The sequence below is a fragment of the Solanum pennellii genome, chromosome 12 (assembly GCF_001406875.1).
Source record: "Solanum pennellii chromosome 12, SPENNV200".
NCBI classification, from domain to species: domain Eukaryota; kingdom Viridiplantae; phylum Streptophyta; class Magnoliopsida; order Solanales; family Solanaceae; genus Solanum; species Solanum pennellii.
In genome coordinates, this window is record NC_028648.1 from 1,284,327 (window position 1) to 1,298,496 (window position 14,170).

Sequence of the window (14,170 nt, forward strand, 5' to 3'; positions counted from 1 at the left end):
ATTGGATCATGTAGTGTAACTGAGGTCTACATAAAGGTATTAGGATTTCTAATATCACTAGCTTAATATTATTTTTAAATGAATCTTTTTTGACAATATTTGACTACATTGTATTGTAATCAAACATAGTATTTATCACTAAAATGATAATAAAATTTTTATTCCTATTCCATAGTTGCTTGAGAATTCTACAATTATAATCATCAAATTATGAAAATTGCTTTCTCTATATTAATATCCACATATTATTAATTTCTCAATTAGTGTATTGTTAATTCTTGGGGCTTGTTTAATTATATATATAGTGTGCACATGCTTTCTTTTTTTCCAAAGAATTTTTTTATCACAAGTCAAATTTAGTCTCTAGCATATGATATAATTGGATTAAAAATATGGAAGTATGACACCATTAATTAATAAGAAATAATATACAATTTGGTCCCAATTAGGTAAATATGTCGTATTATATTTATTATATAACTTCAAATCATATAATCTAGAAAAAATATTTCTTTCATCATCGATCTCCTTGTAAACATTACTTCAGTTATACGTATATATAAATAGCGTAAAGAATTTTCTATACTATCGTTGAATATATTTTTAATTGATTAGTTATCTAATTATAATCATCTCAATTATTATATTGCGACCCTAATTACATTTGCAAAATACTTATCAACACATCAAAATTATAATTAACATAAAACTTTAAATATTAGAACCTGCTAAAATTAATTGTCATCTCAAGATGTTATAGGGAAATAAAGCATATTTGACAATGCCACTAACTTTAAGCTCATACTTTAAAATTATTCATGCAATAAACGAATTAGTGTCGACATTTTTACATTAAAGGACATATTCTTTCTATAGTCTAATTCGAGAGTTACGATTTTTATTAAGTGGTGTCTAAAAAATATAAACTAGTAAACACATCAATAAGTAAAGAAAATAATACTAAAGTAAAAAAAAACACTTTTACGATTTCTTAAATTGTTGCACTAAACTCTTCACCTTGTATGATCAAATAGTATCAACATTAATATGTAAATATAGGTATAAAATTAAAATTTGACATATAATTTTTTGAGAAAAGATATTACTAAAAGCTTCCACGTGGCATGCACAATTTTTTTATTTTTATAGAGAGTTGCACTTATTTCAAAACTATTTTATTTTATTTTTGTGGCGAAGAGACTACGTTATGAAATAGAAAAAGATGCACCAACAATGATTATGACTAATTTATTTTTTAAAATTTATGCTACTTTTAATGGATTTGGATTGTTTATATTCCATCTCCACCACCAAGATATATACTAAAGAATAATCCTTAAAGCACATTTGTCTATATATATAAAATAATAATAATAATAATAATAATATTTGACATGTAAAGTGAATTTTGAATGTGGTAACTTCAAAAGTAGCTTAAATTGAGCCAACTTATGGTTGTGCACATTCCTCATATAACACACCACACTTTCTAATGTGTCAAAATGAGTCCACACTTGTCTTTTTCCTTTATATAAGCATATGGTTACCTCACCTATTCACACCACAAGATTAAAAAAAATAATCATTTTCCATATCAAAGAGATCATATATACAACATCCAATATCTTATAATGTCTAGCATTTTGAGGACTATTGGGTTTCGGAACAAAAGGTCATATTTAGATGGAGATGACGATGGTGATTATGACTATGCTCCTGCTGCATTCTTAGAAGGAGATGACGATGATGGAGATTATGATTTTGCTCCTGCAGCATCCTCGAATGGAGATGATGATGATGGAGACTATGATTATGCCCCTGCAGCATTTTTGGACGGAGATGACGATGATGGAGATAATTATGATTATGCTCCAGCAGTCTAAATTATTAGAGATTCTTGACAGTGGCGAATCTAGAATAGACACAACGCGTTTAATAATTAATTAGCTTATTAATATTACACATGTGCTATTTTTCTAAAAATATTTTAGTAATTTATGCATTGAGTGACATGGATATTGTAGTCAAACATAGTCTCAACTATTGATCATGTAATTGTATCTTAATTAATTATTCCTATATAATCAGTCACATGGTTATTATAATATTATACGAACAAAATTATTATACAATTGTTAAGTATATAAAGAGATTTGACGAGTCGAATACTTAGTTTGAATGAAGATTTTTTTGGTTAAAATAAATTGTATTTCTTAAAATATTAGGTGTCACGTCACTAAAAAGTGACGGTAAAAAATTATTTTTTGACTTGATCGGTAACTTATTTGAGTAAAATAGTAAATGATGAATGTAATGTACCATTTTGACAAATGAACGAAATCATAGGTTTCTTTATAAGATTTGAGCTAACTTATGAGATAGGTATGGAGCTAGTGACCTAGGCTTAAATCTAATTTAACATAGTATACGATCCTGAACCCAAGTGGCCCCCTTGGAAACTTGGCACGGGATGGAAATAACTCGATCTATAAACGTGCACGCACCAGGTCAAACAATAAAAACCACCGATCTATATAAAAAAAAGATAATAATAAAATTCTGAACTTTTTATAATGCCTGAGCAATTCTGTTTCTTTTAAGCTAATTTTTGAAGCATAAGTTAGGTTCAAATCTAATTTAACAAGTAGCAAAGATGAGTGTTTTATACACAAAACAAATAGGCCTTAGCTTGTGCCTAAAATAGTCAAAGATGAATAACTTTTCTGATATAAAGAAATAATAAATTGTTTTTTACTCTTTCTGTATATCATCTATACTTGTTCTATGTTTGATTTGTTACATATTTTAAAAAATAATAAATAGAAACATAATTTTACAATATAATTCCTATTAGTTATTAATTATCTAAGTGTTATAAATTATTTAAATGTTGAAAAATAAATAGTAATTATACTCAATACCAAAGGTGAAATAAATACAAAATGACAAATTATATCTTAATTTTCTTTATTAACAAATTAAATCAAACAATTATTTTTGATATACTAAACAAATAAAAATGAACGGCCGATCCTATTCTAAACGAAGGCGAAGATGTTACTGTTCTCATGCATGAAAGGGTATATAATATAGTGAACATGTTTGCATGCTTTTGATGTCAAATTAAAGAACGTGTCAGTCTACATATTTAATTTTATATAAATTTAGAAATTTATCTATGCACTTCTAAAATTAAAAAATATAGATACCAGCTAAGGTCAAGTTAAAAAGCTAATAACTTTGTCAATGTGGCACGCCAACTAAGCATACACGTAGATAAAACACACTTCCACGTGTCATGCACACACTAAATTTTGTTTTGACTTATTCAAGATAGAGAAAATTTATTCTCACCAAAATATATATATGTAGAATGTGTAACCTTTAATATTTAACACTCATTATATATACTTTTGACATGTAAAGTTAATTTTGGAGCCAAGCATATGGTTTGCACATTTTTCATGCCAAAGCCACACTTCCTAACGTGCCTAAATGAGTGCACACATTTGGCTCTTTCCTATAAATAAGCATTTTGTTACCTTACCTATCATAACATTAATCTTTACATCTTATCAATAGAGGTACAAGTATACATCTAATATACATCTAGCTCATATTTCAAGTTTTATCTTCAAATAAAACAAAAGATGTCTCAAATTTTCAAGATTATTGGGTTTGAGAAAAGAAGGTTGTGTTTAGATGGAGATGATGATGGTGATTACGATTATGCACCAGCAGCATGCCTAAAGAGAGACGGTGATGATGATGGAGATTATGATTATGCTCCTGCAGCATTCTTGGAAGGAGACGATGATGATCGAGATTATGACTATGCTCCTGCAGCAACAATAGACGGAGATGATGATGGAGATTATGATTATGCTCCAGCTGCATGAATAAATTCATTGAAGGCTCTTGGTAGAGACAAATTTAGAATAGAAACAATACTCTTGATCAATATCTTATTAACTTATGAAAAGTAGTGACATTGATTATAGGCAAATATAGTCACTTGATGATAAAATTATAGTCTGTTATAATTTTAAAGTATTTTACTTTGAATTAATATTTATCTAGTTTTTAAAATTCAGTTTTTGACTCGATCATTAACTTCTTTGAATGAAGTAGTGAATAGTGGAATATCTCACATTGACGAATAAATGAAATTTTGGGTTTTTATAATAAGGCATAGATAATTCTTCTCACTTTAATTTAATTTTTTATCTGTGAGTTATATCCAATTCTCACTTTGGTTTAATTTTTTATCCGTGAATTATATCCAAACCTAATTTTATATGATATCAAAGTTAGGCCGGATGTGGGGTTCAGAAAACCTAACAAGGTGGTGTAAAGACCTTCGATCCATAAATGTGGATGCACCGAACTAGACAATGGAACCTCATATAAAAATCAGCCACCAAAGAGATTCGAAGCTCAAATTTTAAATTTGATCTGTCAAAAACATGAATCGAGTGAATAATATACCAAAAGACTCGAAACATTGGGAGGAACTCATATTTATATTTTTGAGACTGTTTAGAGGAAATTTGAGTTGGTTGGGGTTGAAAAACGTAGACCATTTTGAGTGAATAAATTTAATTTATCAAAAGACTTACAACATTGAGAGGATCTCATATCTAAATTTTGAGACTGTTTAATTTAGAGCAGAGACGGAACCAAAATTTTCAATAAGGGGGTTCAAAATCGGTAGAAATAGATAGTCAAAAGTGGTTCGACATCTACTATATATACATACAAATTTATTTTAATCATGTATAAATAATATGATTTTCCGCCGAAGGGGATTCGAATGACCCACCTTCATGCAAGGTAGTTCCGCCCCTGGTTTAGAGGAGATTTGAGTTGGTTGAATTATATATACTTTGTTATATAAACAATATATTTAGATGTATATAAATCTCTTATACATTAATATACATTATTTATATAATATTGATATACTCCCTTCGTCTATTTTTACTTTTCATGTTGCGTTTTTTGAAAGTCAATTTGACTAATTTATAAAGTTAAATTAGATTATGTTAATTCAATATCTTTTTAAAAAAATTAGATATTGAAAAACTATACGAAAAGTACTATAAATTGCAATTTCTTTGCATATCAATATGATGAAAATATACATCGTAAAATGTTGGTCAATGTTCCTATAGTTTGACTCTAAAAAGAAAACCATGACAGTTAATTGTGAACGGGGGGAGTATATATACATATCGATACATTACATATACATATAGCTAATTTGTTTGAAATAAATTTTAATATTGTACATATTGATAATTAATCGATTAAAAATCATGTGATTAAAATATCAAAAGATGAGTGACTTTTCTGCTATAAACAAATAATTTTGTACTAATTTATTTTTAACATATAGTTGAATGAGTATTTATGAAATCAATTTCATAAGATGACTTGTGAATAAATAGTTGTGGAGTATTTCTCTTTTTCCCAAAAGCTAAGAATAAACCTTATGAATATCCTGATTTCAATTTTGGATCATATTCCAAACAAACGTAAAGACATAAATATAATCATGCATGAAAAAAATGTCGACATTTTTGCATGTTTTTTTATGTCTATGTGGCATGCCAAGTAAGCGTCCACGTAGATTAAACACACTTCCACGTGTCATGCACACATTAAATTTGTTTTTGGCTCATTCAAGATAGTGAATATTTTATCCCCACACAAAATATATGGAGAATATGTAACCTTTTAACACTCATTATTATGTATACAAAATTAAATACTATGACATGTAAAGTTAATTTTGGAGCCAAGCATATGGCTTTGCACATTTTTCATGTCAAAGACACACTTCCTAACGTGCCCAAATAAGAGCACATTTGGCTCTTTCCTATATATAAACATTTTGTTACTTAACCTATCATACCATTAATCTTCACATCTTATCAAAAGAGCTACAAGTATAAACATCTCATATCTAGCTCATAATTCAATATTTCACTAAAGTAATAGGATGTCCAGCATTTTCAAGATTATTGGGTTCGAGAAGATTAGAAGGTCGTGTTTGGATGGACATGACGATGGTGATTATGATTATGCTCCAGCAGCATGTTTAGAAAGAGATGGTGATGATGATGGAGATTACGACTATGCTCCTGTAGCATTCTTGGAAGGAGATGATGATGATTGAGAATATGACTATGTTCCTGCAGCATCACTAGAAGGAGATGACGATGGAGATTATGATTATGCTCCGGCTGCATGAAATAAGTTCATTTTAAGGGTTTTGTTAGAGACAAGTTTAGTATAGACACAATATTTTTGGTCAAACTAGCTTATTGTTGTCTAATTCAAATATAAGGAACTTTTAGATCTTAACTAGGAATTAAGAAGTAAGAACCTTGGTTTTAATAATATGTAGGATTAATAATAGTTAGTTGATGAGGTCTCTGGTGTTGTTAGGGACCCTAATCAAGATCATTAGCTCATTAAATGTATTGTTTATACAATATGTTAGTATCAATTTATAATTGTAGTCAAATATTGTCTGTCTTAATTATAAGATTATGTTCTCTTTGTTTTTACTTATAGTGTTGTACTTTCAATGGAAAGAAGTGTAATAAAGAAAATAAAAAATATTTTAGTTTTTGTGAAAATTTAAATTAAAGACAAGAATAGCATATATCAAAATGTCTTTAAATTTTTTAGTCTTATTCTTAAGCACATGATGTCACCAAGGATACTATTTAAATTAAAGAATTACTTAATATAAAAGTTTTAACATTATTTTATAAACAAACAAAAAAAGGAAAGCAATACACATAAATTAAAATAAAGTGAATATTTATATACACATTATTATATTCTTGGTCAAAAGAGGACATATGTAGGTTTGTATATTAATCTCATGTTGTTAGGGACTCTGAAAGTGGCTCATATATACCCCTACTTGTAAACAAATGGCTCACATATACTCTTTTCCTTTAACGGAAATGAAAAAAATAGAATTTTAATCTAAATTTTTATTATTTTTTTCTAAAAAGTATAATCCCATATGAGTAAATTTAATCCTCGTCAAATATATTTTTTTTGACTTTTTTTTGTTTCAATGACTAATTTATAATTATTATTTTGATAATCAAATTTATTTATGTTTCACTAATATTCTTGTAAAACTTATTGTAGATGACAAAATTTTTTCTTCGAATACGAAATTAAATTACAATAGACACAAAAAAAATAGTTTTATTTTTTTTAAAACTAAGGAATGAAAGAAAAATATAAAATAAGAATAAGAAATTCAAATAATTATAATAAAAGAAGTCAAAAAATAATTTATGTATGAAAAAAATTAAAATATACCTTGAACTTTGATAGAAGAATCATGTATACCTCTATATAATTTTTTTTTAAAAATTAGAAGTAATAAATATAAATGTAAAACTAATTTTTTTAACTTCCATTAAATGAAGGGTATATGTGAGCCATTTTGTAACGGCAGGGGTATATGTGAGCCGTTTGTATAACGGTAAGGGCATATGTGAGCCACTTTTATTACGAGGGGTATATCAGCTCCAAATGACAAAATTGAGGGGTATATCAGACTCTTTTCCCTTTTTATAAACAAACAAAAAAAGGAAAGCAATTCACAAATTAAAATAAAGTGAATATTTATATACACTTATTATTATATTCTTAGTCAAAAGAGGACATATGTAGGTTTATATATTAGATTTTTTTTTTCAAAAAAATACAATATCTTATTAACTTATGAAAAGCAGTGACATGGATTGTAGTTAAATATAGTCAGTCGCACTTGATGATAAAAGATTATATTTCTCCCGTTTTAATTTAAGTATTTTACTTTGAATTTGAATTTTATTTAATTTTAAAATTTCACTTTTTGGCTCGATCATTTACTTCTTTGAGTGAAGTATTGAAATTAATCAATTAAGAGTTTCGAAGCTCAAATTTTAAAATTGCCGCAAACGTGAATCAAGTGAATAATATATTAAAAAACTCGAAACATCAAGAGGAACTCACATCTAAAATTTTGAAACTATTTAGAGGAGATTTGAGTTGGTTGCAAACTTGGAATAGAAAAATGTAAATTGTTTTGCTTGACTAATTTAATTATCAAAAGACTTAAAAGAGGAGTTCATATCTAAATTTTTAGACTGTTTAGAGACTATCACTGCAACAAAACTGATTATTAGCAGAAATTGATTCTTAATTGCCGCTAAATATGTATTTTTAGCCACGGCAATTGACACTCTTTTTATATGTCCCTAAAACTTTTAGTGGCATTGATTCTAANATATATATATATATATGCAATTGTATACTTTATTATTTAAACAATATAATTAGATGTATATAAATTTCTAAAAATTAAATAATAAGTGATTTTTTTGATATAAACAAATAACTTTTGTACTAATTTATTTTTAACGTATAGTTGAATGAGTATTTATGAAATCAACTTTATAAGATGACTTATGAATAAATAGTTGTGGAGTATTTCTTTTTTCCCAAAAGCTAAGGATAAACCTCATGAATATCCTGATTTCAATTTTGGATAATATTCCAAAAAAATGTAAAGACATAAATATAATCATACATGAAAAAAATGTCGACATCTTTGCTTGTTCTTTATGTCTATGTGGCATGCCAACTAAGCATCCACGTAGATTAAACACACTTCCACGTGTCTTGCACACATTAAATTTGTTTTTGGCTCATTCAAGATAATGAAGATTTTACTCCCACCAAAATATATGGAGAATATGTAACCTTTTAACCCTCATTATTATGTATACAAAATTAAATACTATGACATGTAAAGTTAATTTTGGAGCCAAGCATATGGCTTTGCACATTTTTCATGTTAAAGCCACACTTCCTAACGTGCCCAAATGAGTGCACACATTTGGCTCTTTCCTATATATATAGCATTTTGTTACCTTACCTATCATAACATTAATCTTCACATCTTATCAAAAGAGGTATACATCTAATATACACCTAGCTCATATTTCAAGATTTCTCTAAGTAATTATAGAAATATGTCTGGAATTTTAAAGATTATTGGGTTCGAGAAGATCAGAAGGTCGTGTTTGGATGGAGATGATGATGGTGATTATGATTTTGCTCCAGCAGCATGTTTAGAGAGAGATGGCGATGATGATGGGGATTATGACTATGCTCCAGCAGCATCCTTGGAAGGAGATGACGATGATCGAGATTATGACTATGTTCCTGCAGCATCGTTAGAAGGAGATGACGATGGAGATTATGATTATGCTCTGGCTGCATGAAATACATTCATTTATAGGTTTTTGTTAGAGAAAAGTTTAGAATAGACACAATATTTTTGGTCAAACTAGCTTATTGTTGTCTAATTCAAATATAAGGAACTTTTAGATCTTAACTAGGAATTAAGAAGTAAGAACCTTGGTTTTAATAATACTAGTCTTTAAAAAAAAAAGAGGAAATATGTAGGATTAATAATACTTAGTTGATGAGGTCTCTGGTGTTGTTAGGGACCCTAATCAAGATCATTAGCTTATTAAATGTATTGTTTATACAATATCTTTGTATCAATTTATAATTGTAGTCAAATATTGTCTTACTTAATTATAAGATTATGTTGACTTTGTTTTTACTTATAGTGTTGTACTTTCAATGGAGATAAGTTTAATAACGAAAATAAAAAATATTTTAGTTTTTGTGAAAATTTAAATTAAAGTCAAGAATAGCATATATCAAAATGTCTTTAAATTTTTTAGTCTTATTCTTAAGCACATGATGTCAGAAAAGGATATATATTTAAATTAAAGAGTTACTTAATACAGGAAGTTTAACATTTTTTATAAACAAACCAAAAAGGAAAGTAATACACATAATTTAAAATAAAAATATTTATATACACTTATTATTATATTCCTGGTCAAAACAGGACATATGTAGGTTTATATATTAAGGGAAAAGGGTCTGATATACCCCTCAACTTTATCATTTAGAGCTGATATACCCCTCGTTATAAAAGTGGCTCATATATGCCCTTACCGTTATACAAACGGCTCACATATACCCCTGCCGTTACAAAATGTCTCACATATACCCTTCATTTAACGGAAGTTAAAAAATTAGTTTTAAATTTATATTTATTATTTGTAATTTTAAAAAAATTATTTAGGGGTATATATGATTCTTCTATCAAAGTTCAAGGTATATTTAATTTTTTTCATACATAAATTATTTTTTGACTTCTTTTCTTATAATTATTTGAGTTTCTTATTCTTATTTTATTTTTTTCTTTCATTCCTTAAATTAAAGAAAAAAAATTTAAACTATTTTTTTTGTGTGTATTGTAATTTAATTTCGTATTCGAAGAAAAAATTTGGTCATCTACAATAAGTTTTACAAGAATATTAGTGAAACATAAATAAATTTGATTATCAAAATAATAATTATAAATTAGTCATTGAAACAAAAAAAAGTCAAAAAAAATATGTTTGACGAGGATTAAATTTACTCATATGGGATTATATTTTTTAGAAAAAAATAATAAAAATTTAGATAAAAAGTAATTTTTTTTCCATTTCCGTTAGAGGAAAAGGGTATATGTGAGCCATTTGTTTACAAGTAGGGGTATATATGAGCCACTTTCATAACAAGGGGTATATCAGCTCTAAATAACAAAGTTGAGGGGTATATCAGACCCTTTTCCCATATATTAATCTCTTGCTAGGGACTCTGATCAAGATCAATAGCTTATTAGATGTATTTTTAAAAATACAATATCTTATTAACTTATGAAAAACAGTGATATGAATTGTTGTCAAATATAGTCTCACTTAAGGATAAATATTATACTCCTCCGTTTTAATTTAAGTATTTTACTTTAAATAAATATATATCTAGTTTTTAAAATTTACTTTCTAGCTCGATTATTAACTCTTTTGGGTGAAGTAGTGATGAATGGAATATCCCACATTGATGAATAAGTGAAATCTTGTGATTTTTTAAAAAAGATTTAGACAATTTCTTAACTTTAATCTAATTTTTATGTGTGAGTTAGACTCGAAATTAATTTAATATGGTAATAAAGCTAGAAAAAAACCTGACATAGTGGTGGAAATACCTTTGGTTCATAAATATGCACGCATCGAACTAGACAATGGAACCTCATATAAATTATATCGGTTGAAATCAACCATTGAAGAGCTTCAAAGCTCAAATTTTAAAATTGCCGCAAATGTAAATCGAGTGAATAATATATCAAAAGACTCGAAATATTGAGAGGAACTCACGTCTAAAATTTTGGGACTATTTAGAGGAGATTTGAGTTGGTTGGAAACTTGGAATTAAATAATGTAAATTGTTTCGCGTGAATAATTTAATCATTAAAAGACTCGAAACATTAAGAAGAGTTCATATCTAAATTTTGAGGCTGTGTTGGTTGAAATTGAAGAAAAAAAAAGTGGTATGCAATTGTATACTTTATTATATAAAAAATATAGTTGGATGTATATAAGTCTCTTATATATTTTAATATACATCATTTATATAAAATCAATTTTATTTATATACATATTGATACATTACATATACACAACCATTTTGTTTTAAATAACTCTTGTTATTGTGCACGTTGATAACTAATGAATTAAATATCTCGTGGTTGAAATATCAAAAGATGAGTGACTTTTCTGATATAAATAAATAATTTTGTACTAATTTATTTTTAATATATAGTTGAGTGAGTATTTATGAAATCAACTTCATAAGATGACTTATGAATAAAATAGTTGTGGAGTATTTCTTTTTTCCCAAAAGCTAAGAATAAACCTTGTGAATATCCTGAATTCAATTTTGGATCATATTCCCAAAAAATGTGAAGACATAAATATAATCATGCATGAAAAAAAATGTCGACATCTTTACATGTTTTTTATGTCCATGTGGCATGCCAACTAAGCGTCCACGTAGATTAAACACACTTCCACGTGCCATGTACACACTAAATTTGTTTTTGGCTCATTCAAGATAGAGAGGTTTTATTCCACCAAAATATATGGATAATATGTAACCTTTTAACACTCATTATTATGTATACAAAATTAAATACTATGACATGTAAAGTTAATTTTGGAGCCAAGCATATGGTTTTGAACATTTTTCATGTCAAAGCCACACTTATTAACGTGCCCAAATGAGTGCACACTTGGCTCTTTCCTTTATAAATAGCATTTTGTTACCTTAACTATCATACCATTAATCTTCACATCTTAAAAAAAGAAGTACAAGTATACATCTAATATACATCTAGCTCATATTTCAAGATTTCTCTAAGTAATTATAGAAATATGTTTGGAATTTTCAAGATTATTGGGTTCGAGAAGATTAGAAGGTTGTGTTTGGATGGAGATGATGATGGTGATTATGATTTTGCTCTAGCAGCATGTTTAGAGAGAGATGGCGATGATGATGGAGATTACGACTATGCTCCTGCAGCATCCTTGGAAGGAGATGACGATGATCGAGATTATGACTATGTTCCTGCAGCATCGGTAGAAGGAGATGACAATGGAGACCATGATTATGCTCCGGCTGCATGAAATAAGTTCATTTTAAGGGTTTTGTTAGAGACAAGTTTAGTATAGACACAATATTTTTGGTCAAACTAGCTTATTGTTGTCTAATTCAAATATAAGGAACTTTTAGATCTTAACTAGGAATTAAGAAGTAAGAACCTTGGTTTTAATAATACTAGTCCTTTAAAAAAAAAAAGAGGAAATAATTGTAGGTCTCTGGTGTTGTTAGGGACCCTAATCAAGATCATTAGCTCATTAAATGTATTGTTTATACAATATCTTTGTATCAATTTATAATTGTAGTCAAATATTGTCTTACTTAATTATAAGATTATGTTCACTTTGTTTTTACTTATAGTGTTGTACTTTCAATGGAAATAAGTTTAATAAAGAAAATAAAAAATATTTTAGTTTTTGTGAAAATTTAAATTAAAGACAAGAATAGCATATATCAAAATGTCTTTAAATTTTTTAGTCTTATTCTTAAGCATATGATGTCAGAAAGGATATATATTTAAATTAAAGAGTTTTACTTAATATAAAAGTTTAACATTTTTTTTATAAACAAACAAAAAAAGGAAAGAAATACACATAAATTAAAATAAAGTGAATATTTATATACATTTATTATTATATTCTTGGTCAAAAGAGGACATATGTAGGTTTATACATTAATCTCATGTTGTTAGGGACTCTGATCAAGATTTATAGCTTATTAGATGTTTTTTTTTTCAAAAAAATACAATATCTTATTAACTTATGAAAAGCAGTGACATGGATTATAGTCAAATATAGGCAGTCTCACTTGATGATAAAAGATTATACTCTCCCCGTTTTAATTTAAGTATTTTACTTTGAATTTGAATTTTATTTAATTTTAAAATTTCACTTTTTGGCTCGATCATTTACTTCTTTGAGTAAAGTATTGAAATTAATCAATGAAGAGCTTCGAAGTTCAAATTTTAAAATTTAATTTGCCGCAAATATGAATTAAGTGAGTAATATATCAAAAGACTCAAAATATCGAGAGGAACTCACATCTAAAATTTTGGGACTATTTAGAGGAGATTAGAGTTGGTTGGAAACTTGAAATTGAAAAATGTAAATTGTTTCGAGTGACTAATTTAATTATCAAAAGACTTAAGAGGAGTTCATATCTAAATTTTTGGACTGTTTAGATACTATCACTACAACAAAAATGATTATTAGCGGCAATTAATTCTTAATAGCCGCTAAATATGTATTTTTAGCGTCAATTGACACTCTTTTTATGTCCCTAAAACTTTTAGCGACATTGATTCTAATGACACTTAACTAATGCCGATAAAGATTTTAACACTCTTTATTAATGTCTATATATATTTATGTTGTATACTTTATTATTTAAACAATATAATTAGATGTATATAAATCTCTAATACACTAATATACATCATATATATCAATTTTATTATATACACACACATTACATATATACATTTGTTTAAGACAACTTTTGGTACTGTGTGCATATTGATAATTAATCGATTGAAGATCACTGATTTAAATATTAAATAATGAGTGATTTTTCTGATATAAAC

At 27.2% G+C, this 14,170-nt stretch overlaps 1 long non-coding RNA gene across 1 annotated transcript; it reads left to right on the forward strand.

Annotated features, from left to right (window-relative positions):
• Nucleotides 1-6,387: 6,387 nt before the first annotated feature.
• On the forward strand, nt 6,388-12,941 carry LOC107005686. Its single transcript, XR_001454920.2, has 2 exons — nt 6,388-6,436; nt 12,803-12,941. It is a non-coding gene; the product is annotated as an uncharacterized LOC107005686 (long non-coding RNA).
• The last annotated feature ends 1,229 nt before the right edge of the window (nt 12,942-14,170 follow it).